Genomic DNA, 23612 nt, shown 5'->3' with positions numbered 1-23612 from the left:
CATTTTTTGTATGAGTTGTATTTCAGATTAAATATATGACTAGTTCATGAGAGAAAATAATCATTACAGATGAATTTTAATTAACAGTTTTACAAGTAAATATTGTACCAGAAAATCACTGTTTTTCAACCTTTAAATAATTTGTTGATTCAAGGTAAGATTATCCATGGATTAAACCACTAGATGTACAGTTGATGAAATTTAATGTAGTCACAAGGCTGTCATTACCCGAACCAGTCATTTATTCACAACTAGATATTATATGTGCTTCTGAATATGACATAATATGAAGTTCAAATAGACCATGTATGAATATTCTAATGGAAAAGAACACAATTAAATCCAATTAAGCCTTTGGAGTTAATATCTTATTTTACAGGATATACAAAAACAACAGAACAAGTTAAGCGGCAATACAAGTAAAGAATGTAGAGAGTGGGACATTCAACAGGGTGAATGATCAAATTTCTTCAAAAAGTCAATGGCATTATTAAAATACAAGTAGATGGCCAGGCATCGTAGCTCACGCCTGTAATCTCTCCACTTCGGGAGGCCAAGGCAGATCACTTGAGGTCAGGAGTCTGATATATGCCTGGTTAACATGGCAAAACCCCCTCTCTACTAAAAATACAAAAATTAGCATAGTAGTGTGCACTTGTAATTCCAGCTACTCAGGAGGCTGAGGCACGAGAATCGCTTGAACCTGAGAGGTGGATGTTGCAGTGAGACAAGATTGTACCACTGCACTATAGCCTGGGTGACAGAGTGAGACTCTGTCTCAACAATAATAATAATAATAATAATACAAGTAGGGGCTGTTTATTTAGGAGAGACTTAAAAGATATAACAAATAAATGAAACATGAATATGAACTACATATTATAAGGTATTAAGAAAAATATTGTTAATGGAATTGTGTTTAATTATTAAAAAAAAAAGGACAAATTGCTCAGAAATGCTTACTAAAGTATAGTAAAATGAAGTGACATAAGATTTGGGCCTTGATTTAAAATAATGGAGAAAAGAAATAAAGTGAGTTAAGCAAATTTTTGATAAAATTTTGAATTTAAATTAGAGTATGTGGTGTCCAGTTATATTACCTATGTTTATGCATATATTTACAATTTTTAAAATTAAAATAAAGCATACAAGCATGACATGAACATTGTGTTAGTTAGTCCTTATGTTGCTATAAAGACCTGAGACTGGGTGATTCATTTAAAAAAAGAGATTTATTGGCTCACAGTTCTGTAGTCTGTTGGGAGCAGGACCCCCAAAATCTGTCCATAAACTTGCCCCAAAACTGGCCATAAACAAAATCTTTGCAGCACTGTAACATGTTCATAATGGCCCTAACGCCCAAGCTGGAAGGTTGTGGATTTACGGGAATGAGGGCAAGGAACACCTGGCCCGCCCAGGGCAGAAAACCACTTAAAGGCATTCTTAAACTACAAACAATAACATGAGCGATCTGTGCCTTAAGGACATGCTCCTGCTGCAGTTAACTAGCCAAACTTATTCCTTTAATTTGGCCCATTCCTTCATTTCCCATAAGGGATACTTTTAGTTAATTTCATATATATAGAAACAATGCTAATGACTGGTTTGCTGTTAATAAACATGGTAAATCTCTGTTTAGGGCTCTCAGCTCTGAAGGTTATGAGACCCCTGATTTCCCACTTCACACCTCTATATTTCTCTGTGTGTGTCTTTAATTCCTCTAGTGCCATTGGGTTAGGGTCTCCCTGACTGAGCTGATTTCAGCAAGTGGCATCCACCATCGGGGCTCAAATCCAGGTCGGAGGGTCACTGGAACAACAATGGGAATGGAAAACTAGCTGGAGGACACCTGAGTACTCTTAAAGCAATTCCTGTGGTGAGTAAGAAGAGGAGCTCAGAAGCGTCAGGGTTACAATGGGACAAGTTTGGGGTCTGGTTTGTTTCACCTTGGAACTTTTTCAAACTGATGAGGAGGAGGAACGAGAGTATAATGAAGTAACAGAAGAAGTTACAGACCAGGTTTATTTCCCAGCTAAAGCTAAAGCAGAAAAGGAGGGAGAGGTTCATCCTTACACTTATGCATCCCCTCGTTATTATTTTGAAGAAAAAGACCCTCCAGATCTTTCTTTTCTGGAGGACACTGGGTGCAAATTGGTTTCCCCAGTGACTGTTCGAGCAGCATCTCGAGCGACTGCTCTTAGTTTTATTCAGACAGGAATTCAGCAAGCTGGACGAGAGGGTGATTTAGAGGCTTGGCAGTTCCCTGTTAGAATACATCCCCCAGATCAACGGAAATATTACAGCTACTTTTGAGCCTTTTCCTTTTAAATTACTCAAATAATTTAAACAAACTATAAATCAGTATGGACCAGGTTCTCCTTTTGTAATAGGACTGTTAAAGAATGTTGCTGTTTTCAGTCAGATGATTCCTACTGACTGGGACGCTCTTACTCGAGCTTGTCTAACTCCTGCTCAGTTCTTACAATTTAAAACTTAGTGGGCAGAAGAATCTTCCATTCAGGCTGCTCGCAATGCCCAGGCTCAACCCCAAATTAATATAATTGCAGACCAACTCTTGGGGGTTGGGAGCTGAGCTGGTCTGGATGCACAAGTGGTCATGCAGGATGATGCCATAGAACAGCTTAGAGGAGTGTGCATTAGAGCTTGGGAAAACATCACTTCAGGAGGGGAACAACACCCTTCTTTTAGTGCTATAAAACAGGGATAAAGAGAACCATACGTTGATTTTATAGCTCGGTTACAGGAGTTTCTCTTAAAAAGATGATTGCAGATTCAACTGCTCAGAATATAGTGTTGCAGTTATTAGCTTTCAACAATGCTAATCCCAATTGCTAGACTTCTCTGTGACCTATTAGAGGGAAAGCACATTTAGTTGATTATATCAAGGTCTGTGATGGTATTCGAGGTGATCTGCATAAAGCTGCCTTGTTGGCACAGACAATGGCAGGACTGATAGTGGATAAAGGGACATACTCCATTTCCTGGAACTTGTTTTAACTGTGGTAAGCATGGTCATACTAAAAATTAATGTAGAAAAAATCAGCGAGCCAGGCCGCCAGAGGAGGAAAAAAGAAAACTGTTGAGCCTGAAATATGTCCAAAATGGAAAAAAGCAAAACATTGGGCTAATCAATGTCACTCTAAGTTTGATAAAGAAGGAAACCTGATTTTGAGAAATGCCATGAGGGGCCCATCCTGAACCCTGTTCCAAACAGGGACATTTCCATCTCAGGCCATTCCCTCATCCCTGTACAATGTCTGTTCCCTGCCACATCTGGCAGTGCCATGGTAGATTTATGTGGCACAAAAGCTGTGAGCCTTCTGCCTGGAGAATCCTCACAAAATGTCCCAACAGGAGTCTGTGGACCCTTGCCAGTGGGGACAATAGAATTACTTTTAGGAAGGTCTAGTTTAGGTTTGAAAGGGGTACAAATACACGCAGGAGTCATTGATTCAGACTGCAATGGGGAAATTCAAATTGTTATATCTACTTCTGTTCCCCGGAAAGCGGAGCCAGGAGAGTGCATAGCACAGCTCCTGATTGTGCCATATGTGGGAATGGGGAAAAGTGAAATTAAATGAACAAGAGGATTTGGAAGCACAAATAAACAAGGCAAAGCAGCTTATTGGGTAAATGAAATTACTGATAAAGGCCCTACATGTGAAATAACTATTCAGAGAAATTTAAAAGGTTTGGTAGATAGAGGAGTGGACATTACAGTCATTTATCTACAGCACTGGCTCTCTGTGTGGCCAATTCAACCTGCTCAAGTTAACATAGTTGGAGTTGGTAAAGCCTCTAAAGTATATCAAAATAGTTATATTTTGCATTGTGAAGGACCCGATGGACAACCTGGGACTATTCAACCAATTATAACTTTTGTACCTATAAATTTATGGGGAAGAGATTTATTACAACAATGGGGAGCACAAGTTCTAATTCCAGAACAATTATATAGCTCTCAAAGTCAACATACAATGCATTAAATGGGGTATGTCCCTGGTATGGGACTAGAAAAAAAAAAATTGCAAGGTTTGAAATAACCGCTTCAAGCGGAAAAACAAAGTTCCCGCCAAAGATTAGGAAATAATTTTTGATGGTGGCCATTGTTAAGCCTCCAGAACCTATACCTTTAAAATGGTTAACAAATAAGCCAATTTGGATAGAACAATGACTGCTAAGTAAAGAGAAACTGGATGTTTTAGAGAGATTAGTTACTGAAAAATTAGAAAATAGGCACATACCTCCAACATTTTCCCCTTGAAATTCTCATATTCGTAATTAAGAAAAAATCAGGTAAATGGAGAATGTTAACTGACCTAAGAGCCATCAATTCAGTTATACAACCTATGAGAGCATTACAGCCAGGATTGCCTTCTCCTGCTATAATTCCAAAAACTGGCCTTTAATAGTCATAGATTTAAAACACTGTTTCTTTACAATCCCTTTAGCTGAGCAGGACCGTAAATGGTTTGCATTTACAATTCCTGCAGTAAACAACCTGCAGCCTGCTAAGCATTTTCATTGTTTTACAGGTGAGTCTAGTAATGGTAAAGCTTCTTATTCTGGCTTGAAAATTAAAGTTTTCCAGATGTCTTATAATTCAGCTCAAAAAGCAGAGCCTGTAGCAGTAATTGATATAATTTTGATATGCCTAGTAATGTGATTTCTGCTTCTTCATAAATGGTTCATTCCACAGAGTTAATTGAAAATGCTCAGTTACAATTTCATACAGATGAATAACTGATGACTTTATTTACCCAATTGCAAACAGCAGTTAGGAGTAGAATGCCTCCTTTTTACATCACTCACATTAGATCTCATACACACCTCTTCCAGGACCTTTGACTGCAGGGAATCAAATGGCTGATAACCTAGTTGCTACCACAATATCTAATGCTAGACACTTTCACAATTTAACCCATGTTAATGCCTCTGGTGTCAAATGCAGATACAGCATTACCTGGAAAGAAGCTAGCACTATTATCCAATGATGCCCAACTTGCCAAGTGGTACATTACTCATCTTTTACAGGAGGAGTTAATCCTCAAGAATTGGAATGCAACTCTCTTTGGCAAATAGATGTCACACATCTTGCCTCATTTGGGAGACTAGCTTATGTACATGTACGTGTGGGCACCTTTTCTCACTTTGTCTGGGCTACATGCCAATCAGGAGAGTCTTCTGCCTGTGTTAAACATCATCTTTTGCAGTGTTTTGCAGTGATGGGCATTCAAGTTTCTATTAAAACAGATAATACCCCAGGCTATACCAGCCAATCTCTAGCTACATTTTTCTCTATGTGGAATATTGAGCACATTACTGGTATCCCATACAATTATCAAGGACAAGCCATACTGGAAAGAATGAATCTCTCCCTAAAACAGCAGTTGCAAAAGCAGAAAGGGGGAGACTGAGAATATGGAGCACTTCAGATACAACTGAATCTAGCATTTTTAACTTTAAATTTTTTGAGCCTGCCCCAAAGCCAGATGTTATCAGCAGCTGAACAGCATCTACAGAAACCAGATGCAAAGATAGAAAAACTGATTTGGTGGAGATATCCAATAACTCAAAGTTTGGAAAAAGGTAAAATAATAACTTGGGGTAGAGATTATGCTTGTGTTTCTCCAGACCAAAATCAATAGCCTATTTGGATACCATCAAGACACCTGAAACCTTATCATGAGCCAGATGCTGAGGAAGAGACTTCAGGAGGATCCCGAGGACCCCCTGGTTGCAGCCATGTCAAGGCTGATGCTGAGGAGGACCCCAACTGTCACAAACAACACCCATCGAACACAGCCACCCCTCTGGGGACAGATCAAGAAGCTATCACAGATGGCAGAAGAAAACCTGAGGAAAGCAGGACAGCCAGTCACAATGTGTAATTTAATGGTAGCTATGATCATGGTTATCACCACTGCCATGAGTATTCCTTTAATAAAGGCTGAAACAGCAAACAATTATAGTTTTTGGGCATATTGATCAATCTTGGCTGACAATAATGCCTGGATGCAATCACTTTATGACTCAATTACACATGCTTTCTGATCTCAGTATTTACCATAATAAATCTGCTCCTATAATTGAGAAATACTGCTCTCAAAAACCTATTTCTAAGCAGGATTGGACCCAGTTAGAAAAAATGAACCTACTTGTTTAGGAAGATTGCATTGCAGAATAGGCAGAGGTGCTGAATGATTCCTATGGAATCATTATTAATTGGTCCCCTAAGGGGATGTTTAGCTTAAATTGCACCTCTCAGTCTCTGTGCCATGGTCACATTATGTTCAGATGAACTGAACAAAAGGTCACATGGTAGAAATAAGAAGTGTGGCAAAAGTTCCTGTTGTCTGGAACCATGGCAGTATATGGCACCTCAATCTCAAATGATATTGCCCATATCATTTGAGGAGCTAAACACAAGGATTTGTGGAAACTATTAATTGCTCTTAATAAGATCAAAATTTGGGAAAGAATAAAAAAGCATCTAGAAGGACACTCTACAAACTTGTCTTTGGATATTGCAAAATTAAAGAACAAATATTTAAAGCTTCCCAGGCACAAGTAACACTAATACCAGGACCTGGAGTGCTTAAAGGAGCTGAAAATGGATAAAAACACTTGGAAGCTCTGTGATTTCAATGATGATTGTGCTTTTAATCTGTGTTGTTTGTCTTTGTATAGTCTGCAGATGTGGATCCTGACTCCTGCAAGAAGTAGCTCACCGTGACAAAGCTGCCTTTGCTTTTTTCAATTTGCAAATCAGAGAAGCGGGACATGTTGGGATTAAGCCCCCCAAATCTGGATATAAACTGGCCCCAAAACTGGCCATAAACAAAATCTTTGCAGCACTGTAACATATTCATAATGGCCCTAACGCCCAAGCTGGAAGTTTGTGGGTTTATGGGAATGAGGGCAAGGAACACTCTGCCTGCCCAGGGCAGAAAACCACTTAAAGGCATTCTTAAGCCACAAACAATAGCATGAGCAATCTATGCCTTAAGGACATACTCCTGCTGCAGTTAACTAGCCCAACCTATTCCTTTGATTCAGCCAATCCCTTCGTTTCCCACAAGGGATACTTTTAGTTAATTTCATATATATAGAAACAATGCTAATGATTGGTTTGCTGTTAATAAATATGTGGATAAATCTCTGTTTGGGTCTCTCAGCTCTGAAGGCTATGAGACCCCTGATTTCCCACTTCACACCTCTATATTTCTCTGTGTGTGTCTTTAATTCCTCTAGCACTGTTGGGTTAGGGTCTCGCTGACCAAGCAGGTCTTGGCACAGGCTGTATAGGAAACATGGCACCAGGCATCTGCTGTGTTTCTAGGGAGGCCTCAGGAAGCTGACAATTATGGTGGAAGGCAAAAGAGGGAGCTGACATACACCTTGGCCAAGCAGGAGCAAGAGAGAGGGAGGAGAATGATGTCACATGCTTTTAAACAGTGAAATATCCAGATGTTCCAAGAACTCACTAATGCAAGGGCAGCACCAATGGGATGGCACTAAACTATTCGTGAGAAATCCACCATGATCCAATCACCTCCCACCAGGCCTGACCTCTAACATTGGGAATTAAAGCTCAATATGAGATTTAGAGGAAACTATATCCAAACTATAACAAACATATTATTTTAATAGATTTGAGAAGGTGTGTGATAAGTTCCTATAAAAATACAATTTCTCAATTAAGACACACAAATAAATAGAAAATCTGCATGTCCTATAACCACCAAATATACCTGAATTGAAAGTGAGAGTCTTCCCACAGAGAAAACAACAGGCTTAGACCATTTTCCTGGTGACTTCTATAAAATATTCAAGAAACATATAACTTTGATTTTACACAAAACCTTTCACAGAAGAGAATAAGATGGAATACAATATTTTTTGTTTATGATGCTGGCCATACTTTGAAAGCAAACAAAGCAAGAGTATAAAAAATGAAAATTATAAGTCAGTCTCATTTACAAATGTATGTGTAAAAACTGTAAGCAAACATTTATAAACCAAATTTGTCAATCCATGAAATAATTATCTAAACTCCTTAGACTCTATATTTTAGGAAAACTGGGCTAAGTTTCTACCTTACACTACACAGAAAACAAACACTATTTTATTAGACTTAAATGTAGATGAAAAAAACTATTTTAAAATATGTAACGAAATAATTATAATGTAATTTTATAATAGTTTGTGGCTGGGCAAGGTGGCTCATGGCTGTGATCCCAAAATTTTTGGATGCCAAGGTATGAATCACTTGAGCCTGGGTGTTCAAGACCTGCATGAGCAACACAGACAGATCCCATCTCTACAAAAAATAAAAACAAAAATGGTTTGGAGTGGTGGCACACACTTGAGAAAAGGTTGAGGTGGAGAATTGCTTCAGTTTGGAAGATTGAAGCTGCAGCGAGCCATAGTTGTGCCACATTCCAGTCTGGGTGACAGAATAAGTCCCTGTCTAAAAGAAAAAATAAAGGAAAGGAAAAAGTATGTGAATATTTCAAGATTAATTAATATAATATTTTAATATTAACTCAGCATATAAGATATCTCTTAAACAAGATAAAATAAAAATTATAAAAGAAAACACGTTTCCATATGGATTTAGAATAAAACCTAGTCATCAAACAATATAAGATGATGAGAGCACACCTAAAAACTTGTAGAAGACATCTTAAACACACAAATGCACTGAATTATTAGTTTTTAGAATCTTCAAAGAAAGTTTAAAGCAAAAAGTAAAACAATAATTAATAAATGAGCAAAATACCTGAAAAACACATCAAAGAAGAAGAAATGCTAAATATATAAAACATGTTAAACTAATATTAAGAGTATGTAAATTAAATTACCTTTTTTTTTTAACCAATCAATACAATAAAAGTAAATTTCTGATAATATCAAGTATTAAAGGTCATGTGAAACAACTAAAATGCTTATATAACATTAGCAAGTGTGTACAGTTTGAAAACACCTAAAATTATGTAATATAGTGAAATAGATTGAGATCCTAAAATTTTACTCCAAGACGTAAGCCTATCAACACTGTTGTATATGACACAAAGAGACAAGTAAAAGGACAGTAAGAGTTGCATAATTTTTAATCCTGAAAACCTGTCACCTGTGTCTTTCAGCATGGAAATAAATTATTTGTGGTACATTTATAAAACTGATTAGTATATGGCAATTGAAATAGGTGTCTTGGAGAGTTTTCTGATAGGATGATCAAATGGAGACACAAAGTCTGTGACAAATAAAAATAAGAAATTAGATAATAATTTGAGGGATCACCAAAGTCAAGATAAGTTATTTTATATATACATGTATGTTTATTTATACACATATATATATATGTTCAGTTCAACTGAACATATAAGCTGAAGAAAGCATCATAGTGAAATGGAGAGTTTCTAGAATGTATGTAATATATGTAATACTTTCACAAGATTGAGGAGGGTTATATATTTATTAGAATGTCTTTCTCTCAAAAACTTGACTTCTCTTTGAACATTTATTTCTTAATAGGTCAATTGTTTTCATATTCAAGTATTGACTTTTTCCCAAAAACTAGATGAATAATGTGTGAAATTGTTTTTATTTCTTTTTTTTTATTTTTATTTTTTTTTTTTTAATGTAGAGACAGGATCTCCCTCTGTCACCCAGGCTGGAATGCAGTGGTGTGATCATATTTCATGGTAGCCTCAACCTTCTGTGCTGAAGCGATCCTCCCACCTTAGCCTCTCGAACAGCTGGGACTACAGGTAAATACTGGCATGCCCAGCTATTTATTTTTGTTTTTGTAGAAACAATGTATTTCTATGTTGTCTAGACTGCTCCCAAACTTATGGCCTTAAGTGATCCTCCCACCTAGGTGATCCTCCTGCCTTGATCTCTCAAAGTGTTGGGATTACAGACATGAGACACTACACCAAGCCTGTGCTAAATTGTTTTAATGATTGTATTTTTTATATTTCTGTAAGGTTTTCTTTCTTCTAAGTATAATCAAACATTTAAAATATTTCTATTAAGTTTCTACATGGAAATTTACATTGCTGTGAATATAAATACAAAATGCATAAAGCAGTGCCATGCACCAAAAATTAATATGAAAGCAACTTTTATTACATTTCTTCTTGCATTCCACCATTCAGTCTCTAATCCCTTTTAAGCATTGAACCGCCCAAGGCGCATTGCCTCAGGAAACCATGCAAATTTCACCCTTTTGTGTACCTAAACAACATTCTTTAGGCAAAAGAGAGAATTTGAGATCCATAAGTAAAAATAATAGAGGAAAGATCATTAACAACTTTATGTCTTTCTTATATACTCTTTCTATAATAAGTAGATTTTTGTGAGTTGGGGGAGGGGGCAGTGGTGAGACATTGGTAAACAGAGAGAAGTGATGAGAGGAAAAATACTGGTAAGTTCCAGGGTGAAAGCCCTCATGATCTTATGACTCCCAGGTTGAAGTTTGTGAGATGGTAAAATCCCTGAGTGAGAAAAATGCTCCTCCATTCTCTATCTGGACGAAAGAGGCTTTCAACAGGCTTGCAAAGATTTCTGTACCCCAACAGACACCGAAGTAGCAGGAAGATTTTTGGATACCCATGTACTGCTCAGAAACAATGCAGAAATAAAACGAATGCTATATGTACTTATGAACCAATGTTATAATTTCTGACTGTTATCTCATTGGATATCTGAAAAGGGAGTTGACATGAAAACCAAATCCCAGCTATCAATGCACTGTGAAAGCCCTTCTCCTCTACAATCAGGACACAATGCTCATTAGGTTCTCATTAAAGCTGTAGAAGTGTTTTTCAAAGTGTATGAAGAGACAAAAGCAGAGTGACCTCATGTGATACCAAAAGCACAAGTTGCTCAACAAAGGTTTATTTAGAAAGAGAGATTTTCCCTTACCCCAAAGAAAGAGCTGCTCCTGAGCTCAATTTCTCATGACATACAGGAAAAGGGAGCTTCTTATTTCCCTGGAGCCAGAATTCAACTCCAACAAAAGCCCTCTGCTCAATTTCTCTCTCCCCTCCCCCACCAACCACATGCACATAAAAGAATTGGAACTTTGTATTGGTATACTCAAGCACATGAAGGTATCATGTTACTGCTTTTGTTGCTGGAGTGTGCAATTTTCACTTATCATGAAATAATCTTCTTTTGAATTTTCCTGCAACCATTTAAAAATGCAAAACTCTGCCGGGCGTGGTGGCTCATGCCTGTAATCCCAGCACTTTGGGAGGCCGAGGCGGGTGGATCACAAGGTCAGGAGATCCAGATCATCCTGGCTAACGCGGTGAAACCCCATCTCTACTAAAAATATAAAAAATTAGCCGGGCACGGTGGCGCATGCCTGTAGTCCCAGCTACTCGGGAGGCTGAGGCAGGAGAACGGCGTGAACCCGGGAGGCGGAGCTTGCAGTGAGCTGAGATTTTGCCACTGCACTCCAGCCTGGGCAACAGAACGAGACTCAGTCTCAAAAAAAAAAAAAAAAAAAAAAATGCAAAACTCATTCTTAGTCCATGGACCATACAAAAAAGGGTGGTTTGCCGAATTTGGCCTATGGACCTTAGTTAATTGACCTTTGGTAAACCCCAAGAGTCTCAAACTTTGTGATCTCAGTGTCTGTTTGTGATGGCTAATACTGAGTGTCAACTTGATTGAATTGAAGGATGCAAAGTATTAATCCTGGATGTGTCTGTGAGGGTGTTGTCAAAGGAGATTAACATTTCAGTCAGTGGTATGGGGAAGACAGACCCGCCCTTAATCCAGTGGGCACAATCTAATCAGCTGCCAGCAAATATACAGCAGGCAGAAAAACGTGAAAAGGTGAGACTGGCCTAGCCTCCAAGCCTACATGTTTCTCCCACGCTGGATATTTCCTGCCCTCAAACATCAGACTCCAAATTCTTCAGTTTTGAGACTCAGACTGACTCCCCTTGCTCCTACAGCTTGCAGACAGCCTCTTGTGGGACTTTGTGATCATGTAAAGTACACTTAATAAATTCTAATTCATTCATATATATATATATATGTTATTACTTCTGTTCCTCTAGAGGACCCTGACTAATACAGATTTTGGTACCAGGAGTGGTTCTAGAGGAACAGAATATTAAGGTTGGAGGTTTTATTTGCTGGTTTTGGGGTTTCTTGAGTTGGCTGCTTAATATAATTAGACCTACAAATGCTAAATATTTTACTTCTAGTAGTATGGAGAACACTGATAGTCCTTGGCAAGAACGATTTAAAGAGTTATGCAAAATAAATTCATTCAACACTCCTGTTTCACCACTTATGAGAGACAAGGAGTTTAGAGACTCTACACATAATAGGAACATAATGAAGCTGGTTGGTTGCTCCTAAATTCAGTGAACAAAGTGATGAAAGAAAACAATAAACTCAGGGATTCTGTCTCCCAGCTTCAGAAGCAGACACTGAGCCTCAAATCTGCTAAGATTGCCCTAAGTAAGAGTCTTATCTCCTGTAGAGAAAGAGCTGAAATTGTGGAAAAACAGACACAAGCTCTTATCATACAAGTCACTAACCTGCAATGAAAGGTGCATGTACAGCCTCACCAGGTATGTACTGTTAAAGTGAGGACCCTGCAACTTGGAATGGGGACATGTGAGAGGAGCCTGATGAAAGTGGGGATGCAGAGTTTGTAAACTCTGATGAACCATTTTTGCCAGAAGGAACAGCTTCCCCATCCCCAATAGTGGCAACATCTCCTCCTTGACCTATGCTTGCATGGGCCTTTCCACCTTTGTCAGAGGAGATAAATACTTAATTGCCTGAGGCAACAATGATGGTTTCTCCTGAGGCAGTTGCCAGGCAAAATAATATTGATTCTCCTCAGAAGCCACCTCCAACCCCCTTGTTTACTTCTAGACCTGTAACTAGACTAAAGTCCTGGCAGGCCCCTAGAGGTGAGGTTGAGAATGTGACCCATGAGGAGGTACACTACACTTGAAAAGAACCACACTAGTTATCTAATTTATATAAACAGAATTCTGGAGAACAGGCATGGGAATGGATATTAAGAGTATAGGATAATGGTGGAAGGCTCAGAGTTTGATCAGGCTGAATTTATTCATTTTGATCCACTAAGTAGAAACTCTGCATTTAATGTTGCAAATCAGGGAGTCCAAAAGTTTATAATAGTTTATTTGCTTGGTTAGCTGAAATGTAGATTAAAAGATGGCCCACCATGAGGGAGCTGGAAATGCCAGCTGTCCCTCAGTTTAATGTAGAAGAAGGGATCCAAAGGCTTAGGGAGTTTGGGATAGTGGAGTTGATTAGTCACTTTAGACCTACTCATCCCAGATGGGAGGGCCCAGAAGGTATACCCTTGACTAATGCCTTATGAAATAAATTTGTGAGGGCAGCACCTGAATCTTTTAAGAGCCCTGTAATTGCTCTTCTCTGTATGGCAGGTCTCAGAGTGGGAACCACAGTCACTCAACTATACAATTTAAATACAATGGCAATAATTGGATCCCAAGGTGGCAGGGGCAAAGTGGCAGCACTCAATTGTCAAAGGCAAGGCAGGTGTAGCAATCATAATGGACAGCAGACACAAACCAGTAATCAGAATATTCTGACTCATATAGAGTTCTGGATTGGCTAATTAATCATGGTATTCTTAGAAGTGAAGTTGATAGAAAGCATAGTGAATTTCTACTTAATTTATATAAGGAAAAACTCCTTGTTCGAATTGACAAAAGAGTAATTTGAATTATAGAAACAGAATCATGGCCCTTCAAACAATTTCCAGACTTGAGTCAATTTACAGACCCAGAATCCGTTGAATAAAGGGGAGGCCAGGTCCCCTTAAGGAAGGACCCCACCACGTTACCTACAATTTATGCAGTTACTCTTTCTCCCATCCATCCCTAAGGATACCTCTGGCCTTTTACCATGGTAACTGTGTACTAGGGATAGGGAAATAATCAGACCTTTCAGGGACTACTGGACACTGGCTCTATTGGAGGAAGTCAGAGACCCTGAATGGAGGGAACAGCTGGAGCTGCAGCAGAGGAACATAAATTATGACGATTTCATGGCCATTTACCAGTTCTCAAATAATAATTTCATAATTTCTTATGCCTGTCTTACTTTAATCTCTTAATCCTGTTATTTTCATAAGCTGAGAATGTACATCATCTCAGGACCACTATGATATTTGTGTTAACTGTACAAATTTATTGTAAAACATGTGTGTTTGAACAATATGAAATCAGTGCACCTTGAAAAAGAACAGAATAACCACAATTTTAGGGAACAAAAGAAGACAAACATAAGGTCTGACTGCCTCAGGGGTTGGGCAGAATAGAGCCATATTTTTCTTCTTGCAGAGAGCCTATAAACATACGTGCAAGTAGGGAAGATTAAATTCTTCGCTAAATTATTTCCCTAGCAAGGAATATTAATAATTAAGACCCCAGGAAAGGAATGCATTACTGGGAGGAGGTCTATAAATGGTCTCTCTGAGAGTGTTTGTCTTATATGGTTGAGATAAGGACTGAAATACTCCATGGTTTCCTGCAGTACCCTCAGACATATTAGGTTTGGGAGACTTCACCCTGGTAAATTTGAAGTCAGACCGGTTCTCTACTCTCGAACCCTGTTTTCTGTTGTTTAAGATGTTTATGAAGACAATGCATGCACAGCTGAACATAAACCCTTATTAGTAATTCTGCTTTGTCTTTGTCCTGTTCCCTCAAAAAAATGTGATCTCTCTTCTCCTTTTTGCCCTTTGAAACATGTGATCTTTGTGACTTATTCCCTGTTCTTACACCCCCTCCCCTTTTGAAATCCTTAATAAAAACTTGCTGGTTTTGCAGGTCAGGTCCTATGGATATGTGATGTCACCCCCAGAGGCCCAGCTGTAAAATTCCTCTCTTTGTGCTCTTTCTCTTTGTTTCTCAGCCAGCTGACACGTATGGAAAATAGAAAGCACCTACATTGAAATATTGGGGGCTGGTTCCCCCAATAGGCTCTGAGACAATGTTGTTTCTAGGGGACTCAAGATGTCATTGTGGTCTTCCATTTAAAGTAGAGGCTTATGGTGGTCACGTAATTGATGGATATTAATTAAGTTCAGTTCCCACTTACAGTGGGGCCAGTTGGTCCCCAGACTTATGCTGTGGTAATTTCCCCAGTGCCAGAATGTATAATTGGCATACGCATACATATCAACTAGCAGAACCCCCCACATTGGCTCCCTGACTGGTAGGGCGATATTTATTATGGTGGTAAAGGCCAAATGAAAGCCATTAGAGCTGCCTCTACCTAGAAAAGTAGTACATCAAAAACAACATCACATTTCTTGCGAGATTGTGGAGATTAGAGCCACTATCAAGGACTTGAAAGACGAAGAGGTGGCAATTCCCCCTGCATCTCCATTCAACTCTCCCATTTGGCCTGTGCAGAAGACAGATGGGGAGAATGACAGTGAATTTTCTTCAGTTTAACCAAGTGGTGACTCCAATTTCAGCTGCAGTACCAGATGTGGTTTCATTGCTTGAACAAATTAACACATGTCCTGGTACATGGTGTGCAGCCACTAACTTGACAAATGCCGTTTTCTCCATTCCTGTCCATAAGACCCACCAGAAGCAATTTGCCTTCAGCTGGCAAAGTCAGCAATATGCCTTTACTGTCCTATCTCAGGAGCATATCAACTCTCCATATTTGTGTCATAATCTTATGTGGAGAGAGCTTGATTGTTTTTCACTTACACTGGTCCATTACATTGATGACATTATGCTGACTGAATCCAGTGAGAAAAAAACAAACACACTGGACTTATTAGTGAGACATTTGCATGCCAGAGAATGGGAAATAAATCTGACTAAAATTCAAGGACTTTCTGCCTCAGTAAAATTTCTAGATGTCCAGTGATGTGGGACCTGTCAAATTACTCCTTCTAAAGATAATTTGCTGCATTTGGCCCCTCTTATAACCAAGAAAGAGGTAGAAACCCTAGTGGGCCTGTTTGGATTTTGGAGGCAACACTTTTCTCATGTGGGTGTGTTACTCTGGCCCATTTATTGAGTGACCTAAAAGGCTGCCAGTTTTGAGTGGGGTCCAGAACAGAAGTAGGCTCTGCAGCAGGTCCAGGCTACTGTGCAAGCTGCTCTGCCACTTGGGCCATATGACTCAGCAGATCCAATGGTGCTTGAGGTGTCAGTGTGAGATAGCGATGCAGTTTGGAGCCTTTGGCAGGCTCCCATAAGTGAATCACAGCAGAGGGCTGTAGGATTTTGGAGCAAGGTCCTGCCATCTTCTGCAGATAACTACTTTCCTTTTGAGAGACAGCTTTTGGCCTGTTACTGGGCCTCAGTGGAAACCGAACGTTTGACTATGGATCATCAAGTTTCCATGTGATCTGAATTGCCTGTCATGAACTGGGTACTTTCTGACCCATCTAGCCATAGAGTGGGTTGTGCACAGCAGCATTCCATCATCAAATGCAAGTGGTATATACTTGATCAGGCTTGAGAAGGTCCTGAAAGTACAAGTAAGTTACATAAGGAAGTGGCTCAAATGCCCATGGTTTCCACTCCTGCCACCCTGCCTTCTGTTGCCCAGCCTGCAACTGATGGCCTCATGGGGAGTTCACTAGGATTAGTTGACAGAGAAAGAGAAGACTAGGGCCTCATTCACTGATGATTCTGCAGGATATGCAGGCACCACCCAAAAGTGGACAGCTGCAGCACTACAGTGCCTTTTTAGGACATTCCTGAAGGACAGTGGTGAAGAGAAATCTTCCCATTGGGCAGGACTTTGAGCAGTGAACCTGGTGGTGCACTTTGCATGGAAGAAAAAATGGCCAGATATGCAATTAAATACTGATTCATAGACCATAGCCAGTGATTTGGCTGGATGGTCAAGGACTTAGAAGAAGCATGATTGGAAAATTGGTAACAAAGAAATTTGGGGAATAGGTGTGTGGATGGACCTCTCTGAGCGTTCAAAAACTGTGAAGATATTTGTTTCCCATGTGAGTGTTTGCCAACAGGTGACCTCAGCAGATGAGGATTTTAATAATTGAGTAGATAGGACAAGCCATTCTGTGGACCCCACTCAGTCTCTTTCCCCAGCCACCTGTCTTCGCCCAGTGAACTCATGAACAAAGTGGCCATGGTGGCAGGGATGGAGGTTATTCAAGGGCTCAGAAAAATGGACTTCCACTCACCAACGCTAACCGTGCTACGACCATTGCTGAGTGCCCAATTTGCCAGCAGCAGAGACCAACACTAAGCCATCAATATGGCACCATTTCTCAGGGTGATCAGCCAGCTACCTGGTGGCAGGTTGATTATACTGGACCTCTTGAATCATTGAAAGGACTGAGGTTTGTCCTCACTGGAATAAGCACTTACTCTAGATATAAGTTTGCCTATTCTGCATGCAATGCTTCTGCCAAGACTACCATCCATGGACTCACAGAATGCCTTATCCACTGTCAGGGTGTTCCATATAGCATTGCCACTGATGAAGGCACTCACTTTATGACTAAAGCAGTGCATCAGTGGGCTCATGCTCATGAAATTCACTGGTCTTACTATGTTCCCCATCCTCCTTAAGCAGCTGAATTGGCAGAATGGTGGAATGGCCTTTTGAAGTCAAGTCACAATTACAATGACAACTAAATGACAATACTTTGCAGGGTTGGGGCAAAGTTCTCCAGAAGGCCATGTATGCTCTGGATCAGCATCCAATATATGGTACTGTTTCTCCCATAGCCAGGATTCATGGATCCAAAAATCAAGGAGTGGAAGTGGTACCACTCACCATCACCCCTAGTGATCCACTAATAAAATTTTTGCTTCTTGTTCCTGCGCCGTTACATTCTGCCGGCCTAGAGGTCTTAGTTCCAGAGGGAGCTGGAACCAGGAGACACAACAATTTCATTAAACTGGAAGTTAAGATTGCCACCTGGACACTTTGAGCTTCTTCTACCTTTAATTCAACAGGCTAAGAAGGCAGGTACAGCATTGACTGAGGTGACTAACCTGGACTATCAAGATAAAATCAGTCTACTACTCTATAATGGAGGTAAGGAAGAGTATGTATGGAATACAGGAAATCCATTAGGATGTCTCTTAGTATTACCATGCCCTGTGATTAATGTCAATGGGAAAGTACAACAGTTCAATCCAGGCAGGACTACAAATGGGCCAGACCCCTCAGGAATGAAGGTTTGGGTCACTCCACCAGGAAAAATCCATGACTTGCTGAGGTGCTTACTGAAGGCAAAGGGAATACAGAATGGGCAGTAGAATAAGGTAGTCATCAATACCAGCTATGACCACGTGACCAGCTGCAGAAACGAGCAGTGTAGCTCTCATGAGTATTTCCTCCTTCTTTTGTTAAAAACATGTTTGTGCATGTTTACACTTGTACTAAGAAAATGTCTTCATCATATTTCCTTTCCCTTTATCATGCGACATAAGATTTGTTAACTTTATGTCAGCATTTAGGTACTGTTAACTTTATGTAATAGTATTTGGGTTAGGGATTGGTGTGTTTCTGGTTGTAAGAAGGATAGTTATATTATGTTAGGCACAATTATGACCTTATTGTTGTCTTTATTTGAAAATTATGTATGATCTCAGGAGATGGATGTGTATGGTTTCAAGTTGACAAGGGGTGGACTTGTGATGATTAATACCAAGTGTCAATTTGATTGGATTGAAGGATGCAAAGTATTTATCCTGGGTGTGTCTGCAAGGGTGTGGCCAAAGGAGTTTCACATTTGAGTCAGTAGGCTAGGGAAGACAAACCCACCCTTAATCTGGTGGGCACAATCTGATCAACTGCCAGTGAATATAAGGGAGGCAGAAAAACGTGAAAAGGTGAGATTGGCCTAGCCTCTCAGCCTACATCTTTCTCCCATACTGGATGCTTCTGCCCTCAAACATTGGACTCCAAGTTCTTCAGTTTTGAGACTCAGATTGGCTCTCCTTGCTCCTCAAGCTTGCAGACAGCTTATTGTGAGACCTTGTGATCATGTAAGTTAATACTTAATAAACTTCCCTTTATATATACATATATATATCTTTATATATATATCTCATATATATGAGAGAGATATATAAAATAATATATTAAATTAAATAATACATATATTGTGTAATATATTATATATTACATAATGTAAATATATATTAGTTCTGTTCCCCTTGGGAACCCCAACTAATACACCATTTATACTTTTAAAAACTGCTAATGATCCCCAAGTAACTGTTTATGTGATGTTTAATTAAAATTAAAGCAGATTCTAAAATATTTTATTAATTCATTGAAAAATTGCAATAATAAAACCATTCCATGTTAACATGTTGGTACTTTTTAATTAAGCATTATATTTTCTAAAACATAACAAACAATGGGGGTGACATTGTTTCATAATTTTGCCAATTTCTTTGAATCTGACTTACTAGAAGACAGCTGGATTCTTATATCTGTTTCTGCATTCTGTTAAGCTATCCCATACCATGTATCCTCCATAAAATTGAGCTGTACACTCATGAGAGAATGAAAGGGAAAATGGTGAATAACATTTAACGTTATTGTGAAAATGATTTTGATGCTGTGGTTCTCTTGAAAGCACACAATATATACTGGACTGCCTTGGCAAAAACAAAAGAGTAAATGTTAATGTTGAAAACAATAATCTTGCCAAATTAACATTTGTCTTTCATTCTTCCTTCATTTTGTATTACTTAGGACTGATATTTTTCTCAGAGGCCAACACATTTAACACTGACTCTCAGTCAAGGTATTGACTTCTCCCACTTATTGCATTCTCCATAGTCTTCTAAATAATTGCACTTATTGCATTCTCCATAGTCTTCTAAATAATTTGCTACACTCCACCGCATACACATTCTACTTTATTGAGAAATGGATGTCACATGATAGAATATCCCTAACCTTTTTAACCATGGCCTGACATCCTTCTCACCTTCTCACTGCCTCAAAATTGTGATTCAACCATCTTTCCATTTATTTCCCTCATTTTGAGTAAAAAAAGTGATTTTCTCATTTTGGAGGTCAAGCCTTTCAGGTTTACATGAAGATCTTATCCTGTATGTATTTTTGTTCTTCAAAATTTTTCTCCTTCCTTTACTGGTTTTTAATCATATGTAAGCTAACTTTCTGTAATTTTTTTCTTTTACAACCAGGTATATTTTAAAAAAACAAATAACAAGCATCTCTTTTGTATCACATTTTCCTTAACATCTTTTTTTATACACATTTCATAACTTTCAACTAATATTTCAAAAACCATCAAACATTCCCTACTCATCAGTTAAGGCAATAAATATTTAGTGATTGTCAATTGTGCACTGGTTAATTCCCAGTCAGTGGAGATGAAGCATCAAAAACAATAATCCTATCATTTATAAATTTGGAGCCTAGTTAAGATAAAGTTTTTAAAAAGTTAATTTATTTGGGAAGTGCAACAATAGAGATATCTCAGGTATATATATATTGACAACATAGTCTTCCTTCAAACTCCTTATTTGACTTTCCAGGATGAAGTATCCTGATTTATCTCCTATTGCTGTTCTGTTTTTTTGTTTGTTTGTTTGTTTGTTTGTTTGTTTTTTGCTATTCTGTATTTTCTCTGCTATCTATTAATTCTGGTGTCTTCCTTCAGGCTTCCCAAGGCTTCCCTACAGATTTTTAAAAAATTCTCTTTAACTTTTCCTGCAAATTGACTTAAATAGATTTGGAATTTTTGCAATTATCAGTTCTGTGGGTAAATAACAATAGTCTCCAACAATCAGAGTTAAGTGGACGTTGGAAAAACTTTCTCTTACAACTTTGCTCACTGATAGTGAGTGTAGACTAACAGAAAGAAATCTTAGATTAAAATCTGCCAAATGTAACACAAAACATTTATTAGAAAAAGGGAGACGGAGGAAACACAACTATACAACCTGTTTTCTAACATAAGGAAAATACCAGTTATCAGGCATGCAAAACATACTACATAAACTCTGAGGTTCTTGCAAAGGTTAACCTGAGACAGATCAGCCAATCTCCTGGTTAACTAAGAAATTTAGACTTTGGATAGTGAAGGAGACAGAGGAGCATAGCTCCGGACTAGAGCCTCAGAGTATAACACTAATTTGAAGATAGTAGGACAATGGGCTTGCCAAAATATATATAACATATTCATACTTACATGCATTGAATCCCTCCTTTACTTCAATATTAAAATAGGTCTAAAATTCTTTATGCTAATTGATGAGTTTTCTGTGGAGTCTTTGAAATATTTCAATTATTTACAAAGCTATTTCTGGAGTGTAGGTTGCTATTTGTAATGTTTAGTATAATAAGTAGTTATTAATAGAATGTGGACTGCTGATTAGTCTATTTCAAATACTATCTATTAAATATACTTAATGGTTTTAATGCATATATTTTATATGCATATATATTTCTATCACATCATTTATGATGCCATATTTGACTGTAAATTATGTTCCATACCTTAAAGCAATGTATTTGGATATATTTCTAATTTTAAAAAAAATTTCAAGATCTCAATTTGTATTGAATTCAGTTTCACTTTACATGTAAATAATGTCATTTAATACTTTACTTGTAAGTTAGTAGTCAGAGACTGTGGAATCAAACATATTGAATTGAATCCCAGCTCATTTATAAACTTGTGTTTTATAAACATCTCTTTTTTAAATTATTATACTTTTAAGTTCTAGGGTACATGTACATAACCTGCAAGTTTGTTACATATGTATACATGTGTCATGTTGGTGTGCTGCACCCATTAACTCATCATTTACATTAGGTGTATCTCCTAATGCTATCCCTCCCCACTCCCCCGCACCCCATAACAGGTCCCAGTGTGTGATGTTCCCCTTCCTGTGTCAAAGTGTTCTCATTGTTCAATTTCCACCTATGAGTGAGAACATGCAGCGTGGTTTTTTGTCCTTGCAATAGTTTGCTGAGAATGATGGTTTCCAGCTTCATCCATGTCCCTATAAAGGACATGAACTCATCCTTTTTTATGGCTGCATAGTATTCCATTGTGTATTTGTGCCACATTTTCTTAATCCAGTCTATCATTGATGGACATTTTGGTTGGTTCCAAGTCTTTGCTATTGTGAATAGTGCTGCAGTAAACATACGTGTGCATGTGTCTTTATAGCAATATGATTTATAATCCTTTGGGTATATACCCAGTAATGGGATGGCTGGGTCAAACGGTATTTTTAGTTCTAGATCCTTGAGGAATCACCACACTGTCTTCCACAACAGTTGAACTAGTTTATAGTCCCACCAACAGTGTAAAACTGTTCCTATTTCTCCACATCCTCTCCAGTGCCTGTTGTTTCCTGACTTTTTAATAAACATCTTAAATCTCCATTTTTTATAAATTGTCTAATAACAGCTATTTATATTATTGTAAAATGTGTCTATTAAAAGGTAGCTCTTATGAACTATATTTTTAAACAAAATATCCCATATTAACATTGTAGTAGTATGTTAAATTAAATTAAATACAAATAGCAGATGTAAATAAGTCATAAGATTACTTCCCTATAAATGAGCAAAGAGTTTTGTTTCTGGCTAATAAAAAAGACTTATTTAATTATTTATGTATTTATCCATCTATTTTTAGTTTGAGAGTAATAGAGATTGAACAACATTTTAAGAAAGCATAAATAATTTTTGCTTTGGATTTATGTATCCTTCCTGAAAATAGTGTATTTACAGTTAACAAATTACAACAGTTCACAACAGTTTTAGATGATAATGTGTACCTATATAAAGTAGACTCTATTTAGAAAGGAGGAAATGTAATGAAAGAGGTTTCACTCTGTTATTTATAAGACCTGACTTTTCATCTCATTTATAATCTTATGATAACTTTCATAAGGGAATTAATCTCTCTGATCTATGAAGTAAATATATCATGTTATAAATATAAATATTATGCAGCAATCCAAAAAAGCAGCTGATCTATGAAAGCTATATTTCCTTTTCAGATGAAAATTTAGGGCATACAAGAAGAATTAGAATGCAGTATGTTTTGCTCTCCCAAATGTACTTTACACTATTCATTTTGATATGAATAACAAACCTTCTTGTAGTTTCAAATAATTCCTTCTGGGATATGTTCCATGATGGTTATGTAAAATATTTTGCAGATGCTTTATTCCTTTAACATTTGCAAAATTTGGGTTTCATCCTCATGGGTCTTCTGTTTTGTTTAAGGCTGGATAGGGTAAATGTTGGTGCAGTCGTATTAGCATCAAAAAATACCAAGTTGATCAGAGAGTAATTCAAAAGCAAATACACATGGTCTTCTTATAGAGTTAACTAGATTTTACTCTAATGCTCAATAGATGAAAAACATGTCCTACAATTATGTGTTCAGGTCAGCTTTCTTAACTCTGTTTAATATCACACAATTCTTTTATTTTTTTAATAATTCTTATATATAATAATTTATTTCACACATTGCCAGTAACTTACATTTAATTTGGGAGTGTTCTCTAGTTTCTGCTTTCCAAGTA

This window comes from Macaca fascicularis, chromosome 5, assembly GCF_037993035.2.
Source record: "Macaca fascicularis isolate 582-1 chromosome 5, T2T-MFA8v1.1".
In the NCBI taxonomy this organism is placed as follows: domain Eukaryota; kingdom Metazoa; phylum Chordata; class Mammalia; order Primates; family Cercopithecidae; genus Macaca; species Macaca fascicularis.
The sequence above is the reverse complement of the archived record's forward strand: the minus strand, read 5'-3'. Positions refer to the sequence as shown.